Source organism: Schistocerca americana, chromosome 3, assembly GCF_021461395.2.
Source record: "Schistocerca americana isolate TAMUIC-IGC-003095 chromosome 3, iqSchAmer2.1, whole genome shotgun sequence".
Lineage (NCBI taxonomy): Eukaryota > Metazoa > Arthropoda > Insecta > Orthoptera > Acrididae > Schistocerca > Schistocerca americana.
Genome location: NC_060121.1, coordinates 254443077 through 254471071, shown reverse-complemented (window position 1 = coordinate 254471071; position 27995 = coordinate 254443077). Strand labels below are relative to the sequence as shown.

The window sequence follows — 27995 nt, the reverse complement described above, 5'->3', positions numbered from 1 at the left end:
ATTGACACCGGTGTGTCAGACCCACCATACTTGCTCCGGACACTGCGAGAGGGCTGTACAAGCAATGATCACACGCACGGCACAGCGGACACACCAGGAACCGCGGTGTTGGCCGTCGAATGGCGCTAGCTGCGCAGCATTTGTGCACCGCCGCCGTCAGTGTCAGCCAGTTTGCCGTGGCATACGGAGCTCCATCGCAGTCTTTAACACTGGTAGCATGCCGCGGCAGCGTGGACGTGAACCGTATGTGCAGTTGACGGACTTTGAGGGAGGGCGTATAGTGGGCATGCGGGAGGCCGGGTGGACGTACCGCCGAATTGCTCAACACGTGGGGCGTGAGGTCTCCACAGTACATCGATGTTGTCGCCAGTGGTCGGCGGAAGGTGCACGTGCCCGTCGACCTGGGACCGGACCGCAGCGACGCACGGATGCATGCCAAGACCGTAGGATCCTATGCAGTGCCGTAGGGGACCGCACCGCCACTTCCCAGCAAATTAGGGACACTGTTGCTCCTGGGGTATCGGCGAGGACCATTCGCAACCGTCTCCATGAAGCTGGGCTACGGTCCCGCACACCGTTAGGCCGTCGTCCGCTCACGCCCCAACATCGTGCAGCCCGCCTCCAGTGGTGTCGCGACAGGCGTGAATGGAGGGACGAATGGAGACGTGTCGTCTTCAGCGATGAGAGTCGCTTCTCCCTTGGTGCCAATGATGGTCGTATGCGTGTTTGGCGCCGTGCAGGTGAGTGCCACAATCAGGACTGCATACGACCGAGGCACACAGGGCCAACACCCGGCATCATGGTGTGGGGAGCGATCTCCTACACTGGCCGTACACCACTGGTGATCGTCGAGGGGACACTGAATAGTGCACGGTACATCCAAACCGTCATCGAACCATCGTTCTACCATTCCTAGACCGGCAAGGGAACTTGCTGTTCCAACAGGACAATGCACGTCCGCATGTATCCCGTGCCACCCAACATGCTCTAGAAGGTGTAAGTCAACTACCCTGGCCAGCAAGATCTCCGGATCTGTCCCCCATTGAGCATGTTTGGGACTGGATGAAGCGTCGTCTCACGCGGTCTGCACGTCCAGCACGAACGCTGGTCCAACTGAGGCGCCAGGTGGAAATGGCATGGCAAGCCGTTCCACAGGACTACATCCAGCATCTCTACGATCGTCTCCATGGGAGAATGGCAGCCTGCATTGCTGCGAAAGGTGGATATACACTGTACTAGTGCCGACATTGTGCATGCTCTGTTGCCTGTGTCTATGTGCCTGTGGTTCTGTCAGTGTGATCATGTGATGTATCTGACCCCAGGAATGTGTCAATAAAGTTTCCCCTTCCTGGGACAATGAATTCACGGTGTTCTTATTTCAATTTCCAGGAGTGTATATCTGTTAGAGGTAATAATATTTACAGTACTTTTGTTGTCAGTGTTCGAGCCGGGTGACCTATCATTGGGCTGTGAAGGGATTACCACCAGTGTTAGGCTTACTGTAAAGCAATACACACACGTGTTCACCTAATAGCACCCAAGGCAATGCTTCCGTCCAGCAACTGTCATGACACACAACGGTGATTTTAAATGTACAGTGCCACTGTTCCATGAGGCCATTGCTTTGTGGATGGTAGGCTGTTGTGTGGTAACGTCATACACCACAGAGGTTGCATAGTTCATTAAATATGACTGCTTCAAACTGTTGTCCTTAGTCAGTTGTTACAGAGATCAGGCAGCAGAAACATCATATCCATGTGTCGACAAATGCTCTTGCTGTTATCTCTGCTATAATATCCAGAGGAGAATGGCTTCCACCCAGCACATCATGCAGCCGAGGACAGAGAATATATAACGATAGCTCTCAGACTCAGAAGAGACCCTACCATGTCAAGCTGGACATGCTGAAATTGACCTTTTGGAATCTCAAAATAAGCGAATGTTGGCTGTGTGTGATGACACATTTTTGCTGTGCTGACAAGCTGTTCACATACATGTCCAGCCTTGGCAATCCTTTTCGACATTGGGCCATACAAACAGGTTCATGAAAAGTCATTCATGTTGACAGGCATATGTCAAGGAGCAAAGGATTGTGGAGTTGGTCGATTTTGTGAAACATAAGACAGTACTCGCTTGATAGATCCAGGGATGGAACAAAGTTCTGTATGTAAATTCACTGTAGAATCTTGAGGTAGGTCCATAATTTGTTGGTCTTGCAACTGAAACTCTGTTAATTTATTACAGCTAACACAGGTGTAGAAGACTTCTATTCTTGACAGATATTCTGTGATGATGATGTACACTCCTTGGGGATTTCTGACATCAGATGCAAATTGCACTATATTGATGAGGTGACAGAACTGAGGGTAGGAACCTTTCGAAGGGTTGCATATCAAGGCCACTAAAGATCGGTGGTCTGTCCTCTACATCATATTTAAACTGATGAACCACTTCCTATGCCACCAATATTCACAATCATAGGTGGACCACTTGCACCGAGAATCTGTCAGTTTACAAGGGGCAAAAGAGACCCATCCCAATGGCATAGTTGCTTATGTCTAATATAATCCTTAATTGGTCATTATGTGGTGGGTGCACTAAACTCAAGGCATGTAGGCGAGGTCTTGAATTTTGTCAAAGTCGTACTTCATATATGGAGTCCACTTGACCATGCACTTACCACTCAAGTTCTTGTCAGCTAGAACTTTTGTGAGCAATGCCCGTATGGCAGCAACATTAAGGAGGTGTCAATGATGCAAGTTAATTGTGCCAATAAAGTGGCATACTTCATGGTAATCTTGTGGTTGAAGTAGTTGCTTAATGGACACTGTTCATTGTGGAATAGGATGGATACTAGCAGCATTGTCCAGGTAGCCAAGGAAGACTACTTCAGTTTGATGAAGCTGACTCTTGCATTGTTAATGATGACACCGTTGTCAGTAAGTGCACTGAGAATTTGTTTGAGATGCAGTTCATGCTCATCTTGTGAAGGGGAGAAAATTAGAATGTCACCCAAATACACATAGCAAAAATGGAGCTTAAACAGGATACTATCAATAAATTGTTGCCAGGTCTGGGCCATGTTTTTGAGGCCACAAGGCATGTACAGGGATTCATATAAACCAAAGGGCACAATGATGCCAGTTTTTTTAATGTCCTATCTGCAAGTGTACCTTATTGCAGTGTAAAACACTGAAAACCAAGGTGTCCTTGTTGTAGTGGGTGAAGTCTTTAACACTGGGGATCAGGTAGCTATTAATGATGGTGCAAGCAGTTGAGACATGCAGCCTTCACATAGCCTAACGGTGCCACTAATTTGATAGGCGAAGCACATGAACTACCAGAAGGTTGCATGATTCTGGCTTGTAGTAGTTCAGCAGCTGTTTTGGCCATGTGGAGCTTGTCTGGTGGTAACTGCCATGGTCTGCAGTGGACAGGAGAGTGTGGGGTGGAGGTAACCTTGTGGACAATCCTGTTGCACATAGCATTTTGTATAAATTGTAATTATGGCTGTGTGGTGAGCAAGGTAAAAACCTGAGTCAACATGGAAGGCATATTAACAGGATACATGTTACTAACATTGGTTGTATGTGGAGGCAGCATTGTCATGTGTGGTGTGGTGGTAGGTGTCCCTGCTGTATGGCATTTCAGCTGAGAAGCTGCAGTGGAGTTGGTGGGAACAGATAGATGAGAATTTGCATCAGAAGCCAGATGGTGTCGTGTGGTAGTGATCTCATCTGACAACATACAACTGGTTCATGATGATTCATTTTCATACTGTAGGCATGACCTTGTGTCAAAGTAACATTGTTGGATTATTGCTGTTGGGCCAGTGATGTGATGCAGCTGTGCAGTGTCATTGACATTCATCACTCATACCAATGTACTGCATGCCTTTCCATAGAAAAGTAACAGAAGCCTGCCCTGACAACAAGGGCATGCAACTGACAACACCAGGAATGGAGTGACCCACTGTCTTAGGTTGTAATGTGCTGTGTGCTAAATTCAATAATGGCCAGAAGTCCAGGGGGCGAGATACTAATGTCCAAACCCATGTAAAGAAAATATTGTCTATGTATATGGTCAATGACATAGGCTTCCACTCTGCAGAAGGTCCAGCATATGACATTTCATTGATATGTTGCAAGGTGAGGTGATTTTATTTACATCTGTGATCCTGTTTGCATGTAGCAGATCACGCAATACTTTTTGGTAATAACATTGTGGTTGGCAATTGTGTGCCACGTCACCAAACTGCTTGTGGAAACAGAAGAATTGTCGCTGTACAGGAATGTCACCATGCAAGGTACGATTGCTAGTTGCATGAATGTCTGTTGTGGTTGGCTGAAAGTCACCGTTCCCTGTAGTGAAGTTGACATAATGCTCAGTGCTGGTCAGGTGTGGTCAGTCTGGTTCAGCTGTGTCTTGATGGTTGGTACGGCATAGCTGCTGTGAGCTGTGGTCGGAGGCATTGTTATCTGTGTTGTTCATACAGTGTCACTGTTGCAAAACAGTAAAATATAATATCAACATCCTTTACAGCGATCCTCATTCTTGTGAAATCATCACAAGATGTACTTGAGGTGAGAACTTGATGATCCAGAGACTCCAAATTGTGTGATCATGGATGAGGTTAATATCCACCAGTGTATGCACTCAGTGTCAAAGTTGTGAAGTAATCCTGTTCCTCAGGTGTTCTCATAGGTGACTTGTTTTAATTGCTGTTCTGGTTTTCTGTGAAGTGTTGGAGTAGTGCAGCCATTGTGGTGTTGTATTTATTGCTATCCAGGAGAGCCATAATAATATTACTGATTATATCAGCATGTTCACCGAAATGGCTGAGCAAAATGACGGACTGTACTTTGTCGTCTGAGAGGCCATGGGTGGGCAGCATGCACTCAGCATCAGAAACCACATTGCAAGTTGGTCTGGGTAAAATGTAGGCAGCTGAAGTTGTGAACAAAAATGAGTGGTAAAGTTGTTGGTGCACGGTGCACTAATTACCATAGCAATGTCAAGAGACACAACAGAAGAGTTCACAGTATACATATACAGTTCAGGTGTAAGTTTGGTAGGATTGTCTGGAAACAGCCCAACTGGTTGGACCACATGATCTGGTGCAAATGGGTCGAATGAGGTTGGACATGACACAGTAGGGATTTAATCATTGGCAAACATTCAAGAATTTTCAAGTCCAAGAGACTAGTGCACAATACTGGAATGATATGCATGGAAAGTGAAGTCTGGAATGAAACCACTCAATATATTGTCTGTAGGGATACACTGTTCGATACTATACGTAGCATTGTTAGCACTTGTGACACTGCACTGAGGGTGATTGTTTTCCTGCTTGAACAGCATTGGTTGCTGAGTATTTCTCTGTGAAGCATTAAATACCCTCTGTATGAAAATCACTGTCTTGTCATAGTAATTTCACTGCTCAAACGTTACAAAATGGCTCTATTTTCAATGCACAGTACCCAAAATGGGAATGTAGAAGCATTCCAATGAGCCATATGTAGTTGTTGCAGTTCAACAATGTGGATTTTACCCCAGGATGGGATAAATGTAACTTGTAGCAATGACACAGTTACGTATAACATGCACTTTATTTCATAACCGACACAGGACAAATACACATCTAAGTTCACAGCAGGAATAAACCACACTGAACCATAGGTTTTCAGATATTTCACACCAGGTCACTGTCAGTAGCCAGACAGTTTGTTCTCTGCAGCAGCCACTGTCATTGGTGGAGTCCTCCCATTTACATATTATATCTTTTCATCTGTTTTCAAACCAAAAGAAGACATACAGCACTGTAACCTGATAATATGTACAGACGAACCAAAAAATTAAAAATTCATCACTCTTGCTAACATATTTTCTTGCTTTTCAATTACATTTGACAATTTCAAATGCACTCAATGGTTGCTCTCTGTGATCAACACCCCTAGAATGTCTTTTGATTCATGGACATTTACAGTATGTGATCAAAAGTACCCATACATCCCCAAAAACATACGTTTTTGATATTAGGTGCATTGTGCTGCCACCTACTGCCAGGAACTTCGTATCAGCAACTTCAGTAGTCATTAGACATCGTGAGAAAGCAAATGGGGCACTCTGTGGAACTGACGGACTTCAAACATGGTCAGATGATTGGGTGTTACTTGTGTCTTATGTCTGTATGTGAGATTTCTACACTCCAAAACATCCCTATGTCCACTATTTCTGATGTGATAGTAAAGTGGGAACATGAAGGGACATGTACAGCACAAAAGTGTACAGGACGACCTCGACTGTTGACTGACAGAGACTGCTGACAATTGAAGAGGGTCGTAATGTGTAATAGGCAGATATCTATCCAGACCATCACAAACTGCATCAGGATCCGCTGGAAGTACTATGACAATTAGGTGGGAAGTGAGATTTCATGGTCGAGAGGCTGCTCATAAGCTACACATCATGCCAGTAAATGGAAAATGACACCTTGCTTGGTGAAAGGAGTGTAAACATTGGATGATTGAACAGTGGAAAAATGTTATGTGTAGTGACAAATCATGATAAATGATGTGGCAATCCGATGGCAGGGTGTGGATATGGCAAATGCCCGGTGAACACGTTCTGCCAGTGTGTGTAGTGCCAACAGTGAAATTCGGAGGCAGTGGTGTTATGGTGTTGTATTTTTCGTGGAGGAAACTTGCACCTCTTGTTGTTTTGCGTGGCACTATCACAACACAGGCCTATATTGATGTTTTAAGCACCTTCTTGCTTCCCACTGTTGAAGAACAATTCGGGGATGGCGATTGCATCTTTCAACATGATTGAGCACCTGTTCATAGTGCACAGCCTGTGGCAGAGTGGTTACACGACAATAACATCCCTGTAAGGGACTGGCCTGCACAGAGTCTGACCTGAATCCTAATAGAACTCTTTTGAGATGTTTTGGAATGCCGACTTTGTACCAGGCCTCACCAACCGACATCGATACCTCTCCTCAGTGCAGCACTCCAAGAAGAATGGGCTGCCATTCCCCAAGAAAGCTTCCAGCATGTGATGGAACATATGCCTGCAAGAGTGGATTTCCAGCATTACCGATGGAGAGCGCCACGAACTTGTATGTCATTTTCAGCCAGGTGTCCGGATACTTTTGATCAAGAGCCTGAGTAAATTGCCTTCTGCTGCTTACTGGAAATAGTAGAATAATTCTCAATGCAATAAGCGAATTAAAAATATTATGTCAACTTATTTTCTTTCATGTAGGATAAGATTCTCAATGGATTTAACAGTCTGTAATTCAATTACTAAAATCTTTCTACATTTTCAGCTCATTAGAGTCCATAAAAATTTCCTTCTTTTCTCAGTTAAACTGGAAATATCTAAATTCAAATGATTTTTTAAAAATATTCCCATATTTGGGGATTTAGATAGAAATTGAAATACACTGCTTAGCAAAAAAAAGTGAAGTGCCCAGAAGACATTGTCAAATGTGGGTATGTAAGTTATTTAGAGCCATTAGACAGATTAGACAGCTAGAACATCTACCAGAATACAGTAATATTGTTCATGTTTAGTGTTGTTACCAGACTTGTTATAGCATGTAAGGATGATGATAGCATCAGATGTTGAATGATTACCATGAAGGACATGATGAAGCCATACACTTCTGTGAAACAGCAGAATCAACACCTAACACAATTTGAAAGAGGCATCATTGAAAATCTTCATTTAGCTAGCTGGTCAAATCATGCAGTATCTTGATTTGTGGGCTATTCAGATGTGACAGAGGCTGAATGTTGAACAGCATGAGAGTGTGATGACAGGCATACTCATGGTCAAGATTCTTCTCAACCCTATCTGACCACCACATGCTTGGATCACCATATTGTTTATCCAGCAAATCGTAACCCCTTCACATCTGTGCTTAACATCCAAGAACAAGTAATGGACTCAATGCAACAGTCTGTGTCACCCCGCACAATTGTTTGGAGGCTAACAGCAGCCTGACTAGGGAAATTACTGTCATACGTGTAGGCTTCTGTTAACATTACAACACAAATGCCTGTTTTCGGGGTAGTGCCATGACCGGGAAGCATAGACTGCTGGTGAATGAAGTCTCACCGTGAATCAAGGTTCTGCACTACCCTGAATCTTCCATTGTTTTAGAGAGGCACAGCAGTGTTCCTTCTGAAGCCATGTTGTGTGGAGCAGTCAGCTATGTCTCAGGTCACAACTGGTAGTGATGAAGTCTGACAGCACAACAGTGTGTCACGGACATCCTGAATCTTCGTGTGTTACATCTCATGCAACAGTATTCAGGTACAATTTTTTTTCAAAAGGGCAGTGCTCATTCAGACATGAAACAAGTCTACAATTTTAATGATGTTGAGCTACTCCTGTAGCCAGCAACACCTCAGATCTACCCCTGATAGAATATGTTCAACATCATACAGATAAGTGTGCTCATACTGCCAAGTTCCTTGTAAATTTGACTTGATTCTGTCATCAATGACATAACATCACATACTCCTTCAACCTGCAAAGTTTCATTTCATTTTCCCATCCCCTTCTGGGTGCTTGACATTTTTTGTCAGGCAGTGTACAATATAACAGTCCAAACCATTTTTCTGAATAGAATTTAATGATATATCAACAGTTGTTATATACAACTCATTCTGAATAAGATTTTTTTTTTAATTGGTAGTACGTTCGTCAAGATTTCTTAATCATTATAGTGTACTTAAATCCTATTTTGAGTTGCACCAGTGGATACTGAACATGATTGTAAAATGAGCTCACTCAAAATGTTTGAATATACATTTATAGTGCACTGTGGGCACTAATATTTAACTTTGAGTGCCAATTTTTAAGAGAATATTATTTCATACAAAATGAGTTTTTGATGGAATATCATTTAATATAATGACAGAACAAATGCACAAAATAAAATTTACTATATGACCTCCAAAACACTGAGCCAAATTATATGTTAAGTTTTTGAACTGTCATATATTAAACCACTTAAATCATAAACCTTTCATGACTTTTACGCATCCTAAAAGGCTGCTGTACTGTTTGTATTCTAATCTCTTCAGGCCACTTACTGAATTTGAGTGCCTGTGTGCATACATGCAATGCATGCCTGGTAGAACCAAACTGGCATACACTACATCTTAATGCCACTGAGATATTAATCTTGGGCAACACAGAAGCAAATTCCATTTCCAGAAGAAGGTATATAAAACTAAATTAGCAGTCTTTAAGTTCATTCCACCTAAGTTCATTCTAGCTAAGTTCATTCCATCCCTATCAGTGAGTGTGAGGAATGCAGTATGTTACCTGCCACCATATCATATAAGATGCAGTAACATCCGTAATAAGCTCAGTATATAGCTCAGTTGAACTTGCACAAATAGCAGTGTGTGACAAACATCAGTTCAGAGTTTGACCAAATTTACCTTCAGGATTAGTTTTAATTTTTCTTCTCATCACTTGATGTTCCATTCTCCTTTCTCTGTGTAAGGAATTAATTTAGTGTCAACAATAAATTCAGTAGAACTGGATGAGAATGGAAGAAAATGACTATAGAAACTTTTCAAGATCTGTTCTACTGCAAATTTGGAGTAATTCATGGTAATGACAAAGAAATATGAATCAAGGTGGTGGTTTTCTAAGCCAGCCTTCCCTTTTCTTCACTCCTCCTTGCATCAATCATACAATGATTATTTTTTTTAGAGTATTGGACATTGGAAACCAAGCCCATACATTCACTCAGATTAGGAGTGAATTTTCCTTTTGATACAATTAAGTTGTTCACTACATCACAATGTAAATTATTTTCTTGTAGGTTTCAGCCACATTAAGTACTTTGTTTAAAACATGTTTAGTGCAAGACATGTGCGTATGAAAATCAACAATGTTGTCATGCAAGATGGTAGTTCACACGTCAAGCTCATAATTATATTTATAAAAACAAAGATGAGGTGACTTACCGAACAAAAGCGCTGGCAGGTCGATAGACACACAAACACACACACAAAATTCAAGCTTTCGCAACAAACTGTTGCCTCATCAGGAAAGAGGGAAGGAGAGGGAAAGACGAAAGGATGTGGGTTTTAAGGGAGAGGGTAAGGAGTCATTCCAATCCCGGGAGCGGAAAGACTTACCTTAGGGGGAAAAAAGAACAGGTAGACACTCGCACACACGCACATATCCATCCACACATACAGACACAAGCCAAGGTGAACCGGAAAGAAACTGGAGATCTGGAATGAAAGAAGGCGAAAAGGTGTTGGTTACAGCTGGGCTATGTTGGACTTGGGTTGGTAGACAACGATGTGCATAAAGGTTAGGTGGTTGTGTTGCCGCCAAAACACGTTAAAGGACGGAGAAATTCGGGAAAATTTCGAAAAAACTGCGTGTAGTATATTAAAAGGAGTGGTATTGTGGTGGCAGATTATGAAAATGAGGCTAACAATTGTCTGACGAAGAAATAATGGCGTTAAAACCTGTGGGAAGCGGCTAAAAATGATCGGTGATGTGGGAAAAACGGAAATGGAAATAAAGCGAAAGTTATTAGAACTGGCCGAGATGGTTGTTTAAAAGGTGAAAGGAGCTGTTTGTGAACTAGAAACGGTGGATATTATAGCGGCGGTAGTGCTGAAAGCGGCAAAAAAATTTTTTGGTTATAGTTTGGAAGTGGGTTACGTATTCTTGAGTATATATATAGGCGGGATAAAATAGTATAGCAGATTACGGTAAAAAGGAGAAGGTGAATGCAAAGTGAAACTAATGGCAAAAGCAGAAAGAGGAAAATAAGACGACAGAAAAGATTTCGAAATGGAACAGTGACAATAACAAACGTAATTGTTGGATTCAAATTAATGATATCAATATAATGGAAGGAAACATTCCACGTGGGAAAAAATATATATAAAAACAAAGATGAGGTGACTTACCGAACAAAAGCGCTGGCAGGTCGATAGACACACAAACACACACACAAAATTCAAGCTTTCGCAACAAACTGTTGCCTCATCAGGAAAGAGGGAAGGAGAGGGAAAGACGAAAGGATGTGGGTTTTAAGGGAGAGGGTAAGGAGTCATTCCAATCCCGGGAGCGGAAAGACTTACCTTAGGGGGAAAAAAGAACAGGTAGACACTCGCACACACGCACATATCCATCCACACATACAGACACAAGCCAAGCCAAGCCTGGCTTGTGTCTGTATGTGTGGATGGATATGTGCGTGTGTGCGAGTGTCTACCTGTTCTTTTTTCCCCCTAAGGTAAGTCTTTCCGCTCCCGGGATTGGAATGACTCCTTACCTTCTCCCTTAAAACCCACATCCTTTCGTCTTTCCCTCTCCTTCCCTCTTTCCTGATGAGGCAACAGTTTGTTGCGAAAGCTTGAATTTTGTGTGTGTGTTTGTGTGTCTATCGACCTGCCAGCGCTTTTGTTCGGTAAGTCACCTCATCTTTGTTTTTATATATATTTTTTCCCACGTGGAATGTTTCCTTCCATTATATTGATATCATTAATTTGAATCCAACAATTACGTTTGTTATTGTCACTGTTCCATTTCGAAATCTTTTCTGTCGTCTTATTTTCCTCTTTCTGCTTTTGCCATTAGTTTCACTTTGCATTCACCTTCTCCTTTTTACCGTAATCTGCTATACTATTTTATCCCGCCTATATATATACTCAAGAATACGTAACCCACTTCCAAACTATAACCAAAAAATTTTTTTGCCGCTTTCAGCACTACCGCCGCTATAATATCCACCGTTTCTAGTTCACAAACAGCTCCTTTCACCTTTTAAACAACCATCTCGGCCAGTTCTAATAACTTTCGCTTTATTTCCATTTCCGTTTTTCCCACATCACCGATCATTTTTAGCCGCTTCCCACAGGTTTTAACGCCATTATTTCTTCGTCAGACAATTGTTAGCCTCATTTTCATAATCTGCCACCACAATACCACTCCTTTTAATATACTACACGCAGTTTTTTCGAAATTTTCCCGAATTTCTCCGTCCTTTAACGTGTTTTGGCGGCAACACAACCACCTAACCTTTATGCACATCGTTGTCTACCAACCCAAGTCCAACATAGCCCAGCTGTAACCAACACCTTTTCGCCTTCTTTCATTCCAGATCTCCAGTTTCTTTCCGGTTCACCTTGGCTTGTGTCTGTATGTGTGGATGGATATGTGCGTGTGTGCGAGTGTCTACCTGTTCTTTTTTCCCCCTAAGGTAAGTCTTTCCGCTCCCGGGATTGGAATGACTCCTTACCCTCTCCCTTAAAACCCACATCCTTTCGTCTTTCCCTCTCCTTCCCTCTTTCCTGATGAGGCAACAGTTTGTTGCGAAAGCTTGAATTTTGTGTGTGTGTTTGTGTGTCTATCGACCTGCCAGCGCTTTTGTTCGGTAAGTCACCTCATCTTTGTTTTTATATATATTTTTTCCCACGTGGAATGTTTCCTTCCATTATATTGATATCATAATTATATTTATTAGTTTGCTGACTTCTGTTGGCAATTTGTTATACCCAAATAAGACTTAATTTATATCTTTTGTAGGAGCAGTTTGTATACCCACCATTCTTATTTAGAACAAATGTGTAACAGCATCCACGACTAATTTCCAGTTTTGAGATCATCATATATTTCAAGTTCACACATGCTATCCATACAATTAGTGTAAGACCACTGCTAGGGATTGAGCTATCAAAGAGGTGATTATGTTCAACATATTGTGTATTGTGCATTAAACTGGGGACCTAGAAACGATAGAGAGGCTTCGTCCCACCATAGCCCTCAGTGGTTCACAACCCCACAATAGGCCACAGTAGTCCACCCACCACACCACTGCCCCACACCAAACCCAGGGTTATTGTGTGGTTCGGCCCCCAGTGGACCCCCCTCGGAATATGTCATACCAGACGAGTGTACCCCAAATGTGTGCAAGGTAGAGTAAGTATGGTGTATGCATACATGGAGACAGTGTGCAGCAATCGCTGACATAGTGTAACTGAGGCGGAATACAGGGAACCAGCCCACATTCACCGAGGTAGATGGAAAACCACCTTATAAACCACGCACAGGCTGGCCAGCACACCAGACCTCGACACTAATCCACCGAGCTGATTCATGCCAGGAACCGGCACGCCTTTCCGCTCAGGAAGCAGCGCATTAGAAAACGCGGCTGGCCAGGTGGGTTACTTTCAATATATTCTACTACTGTGAAACCTAACTCATTGAAATTATGGTAGAAGGTGTTTTAAATCAATAAAGTCACTCTAGATTCTTAGTACAGAATGTTTCAAAAAGGACTTTACAACTCATAAAATTCATATAAATTAATTCATTGTACCTACAGGTGTGATTGAAATGTCTATTTGTAGGGAAATACATCAAGTTATGTCTCGCATAGTCCACTAGTGCCGAATCACAATGTAAGGACTGCTAGCAGCAGTTGCGTTAAAGATGGCTGCCTTCATTGGACCCGAGCGTGCTAGCTGTGTGTTTTGGTTTGAAGAATCAAAGTCGGCAACAACAGTTCAATGTAATTTCTGTACCAAGTATGCTAAAGGTCCTCCTAATAGGCCTACAATATATGCTTTGTAGAAACAGGGTGCTTGGTAAGACATGGGAAATCAACAGGTCATCCGAGCGCATCTGATGATGTCACTGAGTGAGTGAGACAACATTTTGTCAACAGCCAAATGAAATCAACCTGGCATGCATACTGTGAACTACAAATCCCACTTACGACTGTTTTTTACATGTTGAGAAACTGTTTGCATTTGAAACTGTGCAGACTGATGATCGTACAAGTAATAAGAGACACTGATAAAATTGCTCACAACAATTTCTTTGTGGATATACTGAATCAATTACACGAGGATGAACATTTTTTGGACAAAATCATCTTTTCTGATGAGTCGACTTTTCATTTAAATGGCAAGGTTAACGCACATAACTGTAGGATTTGGGGCAGTGAAAATCCACATAAAACATTGCAACATGTTTGTGATAACTCTAAACTGAAAGTTTTTTGTGCATTGAGCAAGAATGAAGTGTAAACCCCTTTTTTCTGTGAGAGAACAATCAACAGGATAGTGTACCTGGATGTGTTACAACTATTTTTGATACCACAGATTGATGAGGATGATGAAGAACGAAATGTTTACTTCATTCAAGATGGAACACCACCCCACTGCCTGGCTGACATCCAGGATTTTCTCAGTGACAGCTTTCCAGGTCAATGGATTGGCCATGATGAACCAATTGCATGGCCCCACATTCCCCAGACCTGACATCACTCGATTTTTTTCTTTCTTTGTGGGGATTCATCAAGGATATCATGTTTGTACCTCTTGTGCTGGCTTCTCTACTTGAGAAAGTTACACCTCCAATGCTAACAGCGAGTTTGGGAAGAAATTGACTTCCGATGGGATGTGTATAGGATAACCAGCAGAAGCACATGCAACATCTTTAGTTTATTGTAAAAAAAAAACTTGATGTGTTTCCCCACAAAACAACACTAAACCCAGCTCTATATCTTCTTTCAATAAATTTAAATGAATTTTTAAACTGTAAAGTCCTTTTTGAAACACCTTGTATTTTTCTCTTCTTAACATCACCTTTAGAGAACTAAAGTATCAGCAAATACAAGAGCTTCAAAATTGCCCTACAATACAGAATGGAAGTATAAAATCACTGACCACATCAAAATACCAGTAGTAACAGCAGAGAGATTTGGATCAGAAGCAGAATGAAAACAAAGTGGACTCCAGTGCTTTTTTCACACAGTAGTTTGTAACATTCAGCAAGTGTACTACCAATGACGAGCTAGATATGCCTGTAATGTTTTCTGTTGGCATTATTGTATGGCTTAACTTTAATGATAAGGTTTCATTGCTAAATTAACACCAGAAAAGGAACAGCAAAAAAGTATGTGCTTATGTCTAGTCAACAAAAAAGGTGTATTAATTATTTTTAACAGAAACAGTTTGCTCATAGTTATACTGAAATTTACGGTGGCTAATTGAGATTAACTGATAGATTTAAATACTTGGGAACTACTATATTGTCAAATGGTTTCATTACTAGGGAACTTGTTGGACATATTCCAGTTGCACAATAGCTGTACATAATTGTTAGAGAGACCTTGTAGTCAATAGAAAAATACCACTGAAATGTAGACTAGCTATCCAGAAAATATACTACATGCTATCACTGAATTATGAGTGTGACAAAAACTACCATGAGAAACAATGACGTGAGCTGAATCCAAACAGCTAAAACAAAGTTTCTATGTCATAATAATTCAGAATATGGAATGAGTAAATGAGAAAGGTGGCTAAAAAGAGTTATAACACTGCAGACCTTCAAAGCAAAGCCATAGCACAATTAGCATCTTCTTAGCTCAACCAATCAAAAGATAATCAGCAGGCTTAATTAAAAGTTATTTGTTCACTGCCTTGTAACACACTGCACCAGCCAAAATGCAGCCCCATAGTGAATGATGTTCTCAAACACGGGATAAGTTGGTTGATGTTCGTAAGCAGCTGGAAGCCGCCCTGACTACTGATAAACAATTGGCAGCTGCTACGAATCGGTGTATTGGAAAAGCTCCCGAGAGTTGTGTAGCTGTGATACCTGTACCAGATGTATCTCAACTATTATCCTTTCCTGTGGATCCTGTCTCCTCTGCAGAAAGTACAGAATCTGTCATTACCCGTCCACTTGACTGAGAGTGGCACGTCAGTGGTAGATCTAGGCATCCTATACAGGGTGGACAGAGACCAGGGAGGGCTCAGGGTGTTGTACTAACTCCCCTAACCAAAAAGTTTGAGGTGCTGTCTTCCACTGAAACTGAAACTGAGCCAGTGGGACTCACTTCACCTATTTTAGGGAAACCTGTTTTATCTGATGTCAGGAGGAGGCAAATGTAAAATAGTACGGATCTATTAATCATTGGCAGTTCAAATGAACGGCGAATAATGGTACCCCTTAGGGAACTGGCAGCAAGGGACAGGAAAGGACACCAGGTGCACTCGGTGTGTATGCATGGGGGCCTCATTCGACATATTGAAGAGGCTATTCTGGTAGCCATTGAGGGAACAGGGTGCAACCAAATGCAGATTGTGGTGCACGTTGAAAAAAATGATGCCTGACATCTGGGCTCCGAGGTCATTCTTTGGTCATTCTGGCAACTGGCAGAGAAGGTTGAGAAGACTAGCCTTGTGCATGGACTTTCAACAAAGCTCACAATTTGTGCCACTGTCCCCAGAACAGATCATGGCCCTTTGGTTGTGAGTCAAGTGGAAGGACTGAACCAGAGGCTTCAAAGGTTTTGTGACAAGCTAGGCTGTGACTTCCTAGATTTGCGCCATAGGGTTGAGAACTGTAGGGTCCTCCTAAATAGGTCAGGTGTGCACCACACATCAGAAGCTGCTACTAAGGTAGCTGACTGTGTGTGGGGTGCTCTCAAAGGTTTTTTAGATTAGACGACTCTCTATCCAATCCAGATAATGATAGTTGTAAGGAAACCCAGAAGTATCACTGTAAGATTGAAAGAAATGCCTCCAACAGGTGAGATTATTAAAATTCAAATGGTAAGCTGCCATAGCGTTCACAACTAACTGCTAGAGTTTGAAGCTCTCATGAAAAGTAGAAAGCTGGTTGAAGCCTGAAACTGATAGCAGTGAGATTTTTGGGGAAAATTTAACTGCATATCAAAAGGATAGGCAAATGGAAAATGAAGGCTGTGTATTTGTTGCAGTAAAAAAGAAACCCAAATCCAATGAGATAGAGATTGAAGCTGCATGTGAGGTTCTTTGGGCAAAACTCAGTATCACGGGTAGGCATAAAATGATAATTGGGTCCTTCTATTGCCCACCAGACTCATCTCCTGATGTAACCAAAAACTTTAGAGAAAACTTGAGTTCACTTGTTCATAAGTCCTCCCGTCATACTGTAATTATTGGAGGCGACTTTAATCACCCAACAATTAATTGGGAAATTTACAGTTTTGTTAGTGGTGGGTATGATAAGACATCCTGTGAAACTTTACTAAATGCCTTCTCTGAATACTACCTAGAACAGATAGTCAGGAACCCCACTCATGATGGGAATATCCTGGATCTAATGGCAACAAATGGACCTGACATCTTTGAGGATGGTCGTATTGAAACTGGTATCACTGACAATTACGCAGTTGTGGCAACAACGATTACCAAAAAACATAGGACAACTAAAAACAACCAGAAAGATATATATGTTCAATAAACTAGATAAAAAATCAGTAGTATCACATCTCAATGAGAAACTTTAAACTTTTAGCTCAGTTCAGAAGAATGCAGAGGAACCGGTTAGATATGTACCCATTACAACAGTTCATAATGGGAGGGAACCACAGTTGTATACAGTCACTGTAAAGAAACTTCTAAAGAAACAGAGATTACTGCATAAGAGGCATGAAACAAAACATAGGGCTGTAGATAGATAGATGCTGAATGAAATGCTTTTGGCTGTCAAGAGAGCAATGCATGACGTCTTCAGTGGCTACCGTAGCAGAATATTGTCAAATGGTGTTTCACAAAATCCAAAGAAATTCTGGTCATATGTGAAGGTTGTTAGTCACATCAAAGTTAGTGTGGAGTCCCTAAAGAATAAGACAGGGAATGAAATTGAGGATAGCAAAGCAAAAGTTGCAATGCTGAACTCTATTTTCAAATGTTCCTTTGCAGAGGAAAACCCAGGAGAGCTGCCCCAATTAAATACTTGTACCACTGAAAAGATAAATGAAATAAGTGTGAGTGTCAGTGTTGTTGAGAAACAGTTGAAAGCATTAAAACTGAACAAAGCTCCAGGCTCCGGTGGAATCCCTGTCAGATTGTATACTGAATTTGTGGCTGAGTTAGCCTGACATCTAACTATAATCTATTGTAGATCCCTCAAACAAAAAGCTGTGCCCAGTTCTTGGAAAAGAGCACAGGTCACGCGTATCTACAAGAATTGTAGTAGAAGTGATCCACAAAACTACCATCCAATATCCTTAACATCAGTTTGTTGTAGAATCTTAGAGCATATATTGAGCTCAAACATAATGAAGTATTTTGAACAGTATGACCTCCTCAATGTCCGTCAGCATAGATTTCAAAAACATCAATCGTACAAGGGTGGTTTGAAAAGTTCTCAGAATAGAATAGCAAAGAAATACTTGCAGCACTGAAACTTTTTTTTACTTTTCAATGTAGTCCCCTTGTAGATTAATGCGCTTGGTCCAACGATGTTCCAGTGCCTTGATCCCATCTCGAACATGGGTTTCCTCTAGGCCTGCAAAATAGTTGTCAACTCTGGCTATCAATTCTTCATTTGAAGTGAATCATTGTCCACCAAGAAAAATTTTCAGTTTTTGGAAGAGATGGAAGTCTGATGGAGCCATATCAGGTGAATAAGGCAGGTGTGGCAACAATTCATACCTTAGTCCGCGTAATTTTGCCATAGCGACAGCATGAGTTTTTGATCCAGCATCTAGAGTCATGGCACCCATCTTGCAGATATTTTTTTCATTTTTAATTCTTCACTTAAAATGTGATATACTCTTTCAGATGACATTTGGCAAGCATCAGAAATTTCATGCACTTTCAATCAGCAATCCTCCATGAGCATTCTGTGCACTTTTGCAATGACTTCTGGAGTAGTGACACATCTTGGCCAACCACATCTAAGCTCTCCTGACCAAATTCAGATGCATTTGTTCACACGGCAACAGTTGAATATGAAGAAGCAGAGTACTCCAATGTATTCTGGAAATAGGCATGAATGTCCTTTGCTTTCATACCTTCCTTTACGAAGTATTAATCACTGCTTGAATCTCGATTTTTTCCACCTTCGCAAATTCATTACACGGGAACAACAATAGAGCCAAATCACTGCCACAGCTCTCTCCCAAAAGCACTGATGTGGCACATGTTTACAGGCAACAGTCCAATGAATATCATATGGAAACTTGTTGCACTAGCACTGACCTCTTGTGGTAATTCTGAGAACCTTTCAAACCAACCTCATATGAAACCCAGCTAGCAACTTTCTCACATTACATACTTAAAGCTTTGGATCAAGGCAACCAGGTAGATGCAGTGTTTCTTGACTTCAAAAAAAGATTTGAATAAGTACCACACCTTAGCTTATTGTCAAAAGCATGATCATATGGGGTATCAAGTGAAATTTGTGACTGGATTGATGACTTTTTGGTAAGGATGGAGAATCATCGTCAGATGTAGAAGTAACTTCAGGTGTGCCCCAGGGACGTGTGTTGGGAGCCTTGATGTTCATGTTGTATATTAATGACATTGCAGACAATATTAATAGTAAAATCAGGCTTTTTGCAGATGATGCAGTTATCTATAATGAAGTACTACCTGAGAGAAGCTGCATAAATATTCAATCAGATCTTGATAGGATTTCAACGTGGTGCAGAGATTGGCAACTTGCTCTAAATGTTCAGAAATGTAAAACTGTGCACTTCACAGAACAAAAAAGTGTAGTATCCTATGACTATGATGTCAACAAGTCACTGTTGGTATCGAGCGGCTACGAAAGAGGTTGCTTACAAGTCACTCAGGTGGCCAGTTCTAGAATATTGCTGAAGTGTGTGGGATCCATACCAGATATGAGTAAGAGGGGATATTAAATGTATTCAGTGAAGGGCAGCATGAATGGTCACAGGTTTGTTTAATACATGGGACAATGTCACAGAAATACTGAAGGAACTGAACTGACAGAATCTTGAAGACAGATGTAAACTATTCCAAGAAAGTCTGTTAAGGAAGTTTCAAGAACTGGCTTTAAATGATTACTCTGGGGATATACTACAACCCCCTACATATCGCTCACAAAGGGATCATGAGGATAAGATCAGAATAGTTACTGCATGCATAGAGGCATTCAGTCAATCATTCTTCGCGCACTTCACATGTGAATGGAACAGGAAGAAAACCTGATAACTGGTGCAATGGGATATATCCTCTGCCATGTACCTGACAGTAGTTTGCATGCTGTAGATGTAGAAGTAGATTTAAACTGAAATCAAGCCTAGTCAGACAAATAGCTTCTGGTGGAGGGTTTCTGGACTCGTCCTCTAGGGAAGGTGTATGTGTGGGAATGGGTTTTCTGTCATTTAAAAGTAGCAGGTGGCCATACAGGTTGAAACAAAAAATTTGGCAGAAGCCCATTCAGAGATTTTATTCAGTCAAGAGCCAATTAGTTATGTCAGAAGCTCTAAAAATTAAGCTTTGGTGAAACTTTTTAACTCTTTATTTGAGTCCTGTACTACATTTGAGGAGACTAGTGTGGTGTCACCGCCAGACACCACACTTGCTAGGTGGTAGTTTAAATCGGCCGCGGTCCATTTAGTACATGTCGGACCCGCGTGTCGCCACTGTGTGATCGCAGACCTAGCGCCACCACAAGGCAGGTCTCGAGATACGAACAAGCACTCGCCCCAGTTGTACGGACGACATTGCTAGCGACAATACGGACGAAGCCTTCCTCTCATTTGCCGAGAGACAGTTAGAATAGCCTTCTGCTAAGTCCATGGCTACGACCTAGCAAGGCGCCAATTGTAACGGTGCATGTATCTTACGAGTCGCATTTGTATAGTCAAGAGAGATGTATCACAAGGAGTCATTAAAGTTAAGTATAAAGCAGCTACATACTTTTCTTGCTACCATTCAATAGTTATCCTGTTCCAGACTTCACGCCCGTCTGCGTTAGATAGCGTGCCTATCGGCCCCCTCAAAATAACACTGTGTCGGCACTTCTGTCGACACATCAACTAGATGTATTTATTTACAGTGGAAGATGCATAGCAGCCTTATGAAAAGGTGAGTTAAACCTGATTTTAAATATTGGCCACTGTAGAGAACACAAATATTTTAAGGGGTCAAGATAAAAGTGTTTCTAACATCAGTTTCCTCAGGGGGACCTGTTAACCCCTAGGGAACATGTCCACAGGTGACATATAGGGAGACACTACCATTCAGTAGAATTGTTTGGAAATAAAAGATCTGTACCAGGTAATGGATGGAATTGTTTGAATGCTCAATACAATCTGTAGCCCAACATATGCCCATTTCCTGGGAGCTTTAAACTACTAAGACACCATAGCTCTAAGATCATAATTATAGAGGGCTCAAACTCATGGTTACAAGTGAGGACTCCAATGACACTTGCAGCAGAGATGGAGACTGTTGGTGTGGTGAAATTGGCAGATGGAGCACTCTCTCTTTTGGGAGTTACTATAGAAAGAAACCATGACTTTTCATCAGGAGGGATCTTCAAAGGCTATCAGAAAAATCTCAAAATCATTACACTTAGCAAGCAGCTGAAGATATATTGTTTTCAACCATAGAATGAGTCTTGGATGGAAAAAGATCCCATCTTATTGTGCTCTGAGAATGAACAAAGATCTTCTGGAGTTTAATGGAAATCTGGAGGTTGCAAGAAGAAATATTAGTAAAAGAGACAGTTCGTGATCTGAACATTAACAAAATTACAAACCAAAAGTGGGAATCCTAAATGTTATTTGATGGAGAGGAGGAAAATCCATTTACTTTCCTTCTCGTATGATCCAATAAGTCTCCCTGGACCTGCAGTTCTAAACGTTTTTCCAAACTCTCCTCATTTCCTAAACCTAGCCACTTCTTTTCCTTCATCCCTCAACTGTCCCTTCAATCCTTCTGCCAGAAAAAGGAGTCACTGGCTTCAAAAGTGCATACATTCCTTTAGCCTATTTGTGTTTTCTACTGCTGAATTGAGTTTTTTATCCATCCAATTGTATTATATTTTACTATGCTAAAATTACTATGCTAAATTTACTATTAACTATTTACTATGCTAAAATTACAAAATAAATTCTATGGTTTAAGTCTCTCACTGTAATAAAAGAGATATATAAATGCTGTTGAAAGATTGCATCCACCCTGTAAGTAAAGGAATAGTTCCAAAATGTTGACGCAGTGAACGCAGTTTTTGGGCTTCAAATAGAATCATGTTGTTCTGGTATTTTCATTGCTGATCACTATATTTCAGGGAAGTAAATACACTGATGGTAAAAAAATGCAACACCAAAAAATAAATAATGTAGAGTAATAAAATTTTTGGAATACACTTCTAGGTAACATTTGTAAATGATTATTATTGCAAGAACACAGGTTAATGTAAGCATTAGATAATCCATTGCAAATGGGAAATGCTGGTACATTAATAACCAGTGTAACCGCCAAAGTGTTGAATGCAAGTATGTAAAGGTGCACGCATTGTGTTGTGCAGGTGCCAGATGTCAGTATGTGGGATGGAGTTCCATGCCTGCTGCACTTGGTCAGTCAATAAAGGGACTGTTAATGCTGTTTGTGGATGATGCTGGAGTTTTCAGATGACGTCCCGTATGTGCTCAATTGGAGATAGGTCAGCAGGCCAAGACAACATGTTGACACTCTGTAGAGCATGTTGCATTACAACAGCAGTATGTGGGCAACCATTACGCTATTGGAAGAAACTCCCTGGAATGCTGTTAGTGAATGGCAGCACAACAGGTTGAATCACCAGACTGACACACAAATCTGCAGTCAGGGTGCTCCTGCAGTCATACAAAACTGCACTCCAGACTGTAGCTTCAGGTGTAGGTCCATTGTGTCTAGCATGCTTCCAAGTTAGGTGCAGGTCCTCAACCAACTGCCTTCTAACCAACCCATGGCCATCACTGGCACTGAGACAGAGCCAGTTTTCATAAGAAAATACAACAGTCCTCCAGCCTACTCTCCAATGAGCTCCCACTTGACACCAATGAAGTCACGAATGGTGGTGGTTTGGGATGAGTGGAATGCATGCTACAGCGTGTCTGGCTTGGAGTCCTTGAAGTAACTGATTTGTAACTATACCATTACTTAAACTTATGGCTTGACTTGTCTTGGTTCATGAACATCATATTTTATTTGTTACTACTTTTATGTTGTAATTTCATGTACTGACACATTCCATGACCTTGGAGATTTGCTCCTAAATTTGGTACTATGGAACTAATCATGTAAATAACATAAAATAATAAACCCACTGAGATGCCAACTACTGCTCAAATTGCTGCTGCAGATGCAGTACAATGCACCAGAACCATATACCGAACACTAGGGTCATCCCTCTCAGTAGTGCCATATGGCTGTCCAGAGCCTGGTCTTGGGACCATACATTCTCATGATATCTGCTGCCAGCAGTCATGTACAGTGGCTACATTCCTGCCAAGTCTTCCTGTAGCATCACAGAAGCAACATCCAGTCATTCTTGTAGCTCTTTTACGCGATCTTGCTCAAACTCAGTGACGTATTGATAACGGCATCTTTGTTGCCTTGAAGGCATTCTTGATTAACAACTCACCACGAACAATCTCAAAGTAACTAATGCTCATGACCATTACAGTGTGTATTAAAAGCAAACTTGATTTACACTCTCATAGTGGTTGTTGCTAAAACATCCAGTTTTCGGTTGTATCAGTTTGCTTCTGTGCCAGTTTAACCTGGCTCTGAAAACCACTCAAAATAACCAATTTCTGAAATAACCAATTTTTTGTGTTTATTTCTGTTATTTTCTGTAATAAATGTAGAAATTGTACTAAGATTGAAAAACTTTGACCGTGTTGGTTTCGAGAGACATAGAATCAAAGTATTAAATTAAGTAGGCAAATAAATAAAACTTATCCCCTTCACCATTTGCTGCTTTACTTGAGAAGTGGTAAGTCATGGAATACTACAAAAAAATCATCAGTACTCTGCTGCTGATTCTAATTTTTTGAAACTCTGCTCAAAATCATGTTGTAGTGGGGGTGTCATATGAGGTTAAAAACTGAGGTTAAAGAATTGTGTTTTCCAGGTTAATTTGTCCATATTCAAGGGCTAAAAGCAGGTAAAGGTATATTACATAGATGCAGACAGCAGATCAGCTACTTTCTATTTTCATAGTATATTGTGAATAAATTGTTGTTAAGTTTTTAATTTATTACTGTTACCATAATTTCCTTCCTCTTCTATTGTTTCATAGAAATGGCAAAAAAATCTTTTATCTTTTAAAGCAAATGAAGTATTGTATTTCATTGTTATGTCACTTCATAAAAACCTTTCCAGATTAGGATTGGTGCCATTCTGTCACACAACAATTGTCCAGTGGTAACAGCGAGAAACTACCGTACAGACCAGGTGGGGGCAAGTCTTGCACACTGTCCATATAGGCATACCTTAAGCCATGAAACATGGCACTGGACATAACAGTTTCAGCAATGTTGTACCAGTTCTTATCACATGTGTTGTTTACTCATTTCTGTTGACATTGTTATTAAAACAGCACTCATTTCTTTTCCAATTTTCTATGATAATGCAATATTTCACACCAATGCACTTTTTGTAATAAGAATTACTCTTTCTTTCTACAAAAGATTTATTTAATCAATAAAAAATAAAAAATGCCTGTTATAATCAAGACCAAGCAAATACTGAAAAGTACCAGTTATTCAGAACAAAAATACTGGTATCAGTTTCATCTGGTCAGTTTGTCACATCCCTAGCTACTAGTGCAACTCTTACGTGACTAGCACAAAATTTGAATGGACACCATCTTTTAGATGTAGAAACACACATACCAGCTTTCATTTATGGTGCATAACTACTCTTTGGTGTTGCAATTTTTTTCTGTTTGAGTAAATACCAGAGATGACGGTACTGTAGTTTTGACACAAGAATTAAGTACTATTTTCAAATTATAATGATTAGAACATCGTCATATCAGTTTCACAGTACATATCCATGCAGTTATGGCTTTTCCCATATAGAAAGATGCTCCCTGGAGAAGAAGGAAACGCAGGAATATGTGTCACAGTAACACCAAAAGGCACATATGAAAATTAGTACCAGATAATAATATTTTGTTACTACAGAGTGCTTATTTCAAAAGTAGACAGAAAAATAAATAGATGGGAAAGTGTGAGAAAATTCAAGACGAATGACATTGCTCAGAACCCATAAATGACATAATCCCACAAGCCTCAGAAATAAAGGGATTTATGAACTGTAATAAAGCCACTTAATGTCTTACACTGAGGTGAGTTACATTCATATGCATAAGATGCACACTGAAAACAGAGTAGGAAATAAAATACAACCCTTAAACAGCCCTTCTGAATTTGGAAGGTCTGGTTGGAATATCAGCCAACTACTGTTGTCTTCTGGTTAGTGAGACATTGCATGATCAACAAGAACTGCATTCATTGACACACCACAGTAAGCACAGTGATATGTGTAGGGAACAAACTGATTAAGCCATGTTGTTATTAGAAATTCCATCTCACAGATATTTTAAGGGTAATGTGTTAGCAAAGAACAATCTGTATACATGCAGTATTTCAGCAATAAGTTGTTCATAATCTTACCATTTGGTGTTCCTCACATACACCATTTTCTGGATGCTTACACCAAATCATTGATGCAAAAGGTGGAGAAAGGTGCAACCACTGTTGCCTTTTAAAGATTCTGTGAGAAGAGAATTTCTGAAGACTTCAGTTTCATGTTCAGGCAAATGAATAGCAAAATATACAATAAATTCAGTGTACTTCAGAATTTACATACATCTCATATTCATACCTGGTATTTCAAGGAGGCAGTCATAAATACACTTTATAATTTCCCCCCCCCCCCCCCCCCCTTTCTCTCTCTCTTTCACACACACACACACACACACACACACACACACACACACACACACACACACACACACACAACACACATACACACATTGTATTCATACATTTCTTCATGGGGAAGAAGTTTTAGGGATGTGGTACTAACCAAATGAATTTACTATGAGAACAAAAGTCAAGGGAGTAGGAGGCCTAATAATATGCCATTGTCTACATTGTTGAAGAACAACAACATAACGTGACTTCACATTAACATGTGCACAGAATATCTCTGGAAAAGGCTGGGTAATGCAGTTTTTTTAGTCACTTGCAAAACTTTCTTGAACAGCCAAAATGTAACCATTTACAACCAACGTTTCCACCAAGTCATCCATCGCTGAGGAAAATGCATTGCATTGAAGGGTTAATGTGAAGAGACTGACTAATGCCATCACTATAGCAGCTTGATTTTTTTGAGGTGACAGTTAAAACTGTATGACTATTTCTCATAAGCCATGATTGTGTAATATCAACATACGTCATCTACAGAAGACTGGTAGAAGCTGTTCTGGAAAAGAGCAGCTTGGGGTCTGAAGAAATGTAGGTGTGAGACAGTACTGACATTATGACCTATCTAGAAGACAGATTAAAGATTTATATAATTTGAAGATTTAGAAAAAATTTCCAGTAACATTAACTGGAATACAGTCTCCAAAATGCTGAATTTATCAGGGATAAAATACATGGAGCAAAAAATTATATTAATTAAGATATCTTGCTACTGGCAACATGGAGGAAACAATAAGCAGTGAGGGTGCATGACAGGCAGGTGGAAAACATGTGGAAGTAAAAAGGAAACACGTGAAAGTAGACAAAAAAAAGGATGGACTCTAAATAATGTTATAGGAAAGACGACACTAACAAAAGAAATCAGCACTGGACTGTAGGATGGAAGGCAAAATCAAACAGTGGAGGATCTGGAATGCAATAACAGTATGCATTAGGATGGATTGCTAATCACCACATAGGGGACCGCTTTTAGCAGCAGTGCAAAGTGTGTGGGGCGGTAGGCAAAATTGAAACACAGCAAAATAGAAAAAGGACAGAACGGAAACAAAGTAAGGTAATGTGATAGATAACAGTAATAAAGGGAAATAGCACTGCGTTGTAGTATGTTTAGTATCAAAGAGAATCCACTTAAATCAAACAATGGAAAATATAGGATGGAATAACAATATGAATTAGGATGGATTGCTACTCACCACATAGAGGAAGTATTGAGCAGTGTTGAGTAGTGTTTTCTGTATTTGGAGAGTGGTAATCTATTCTAGTTCATACTGTTATTCCATCTGGGATTTTCTATTGTCAGAAATAGCAAAATGTTGTATATATCTCATATAGAAATGTGGCTGCAAGTTTACAGAGTCAAAAGATGTGAAAGAAAGGTAGTAGTTATGAAAGTAGTGAGACAGAGCTGTAGCCTATTCCCAAAGTTCATTCAGTCTGTACACTGAGCAAGCTGTAAAGCAGCACTGGGCATGGCATGCCAAGCTTCATGTGTGCAGCATTTGCAGACCAAGGCTTTACTCACTCCTTCCAGAACAGAGGGACATTTCATTTAACATTGCGGTGCAGCATTTTGCAGTTGGCACAACTCTCTGAGTTCAGCAGAATCATGGTGTCAGCACTATTTACCCTTAGCTATTAGTTCGTGGTATGGAGGACATTCACAAGTCCAATGGCTGTTTGCAGGAAATGAGGCACTCTAGTGATCTATTATCACAGTCCTTTAAAATGAATGTAAATGATAGAAGAGAAGGATGACAATTCTCAATTTGCCTAAGCAACGTGTACTACTTATTTTCTACAAACCAACATTATAGTACCGTGTAGAAAAAATTTAAACTTTTGGATGACAATGAAAGAGCAAAAAATTACAATGATCAAAATATGGGATTCACTGTTCTGTACATCAAGAATCACTTTGTCCTAAATTTCCAGGCAAGGAAAACTTCAAGAAATTGCTGGTACAAATAGTAAAATTTCTAAAGTTGCACCCATTATTCCATTTTAAGTGGAAATGAACAAAGAGTATGGAGGTCTCATATATTACTGCAAAGTGCATTCGTTAAGTCAAGGAGCATGCCTACACATTTTTTTAAAATTTAAATCTCACTGTTGTTGAATTTATGAAGGCAAAAGAAGTACCAGAATGTAAATTAGAACATCTGGAATGAATTGCAGACTTTGCATTTCAAGTGGG

At 40.5% G+C, this 27995-nt stretch overlaps 1 protein-coding gene across 1 annotated transcript in view; it reads right to left on the bottom strand.

The window, feature by feature from the left end:
• The window catches only part of LOC124606694, a 209928-nt gene that overhangs the window by 16200 nt on the left and 165733 nt on the right, over window positions 1-27995 (bottom strand). The window lies entirely within an intron of this gene.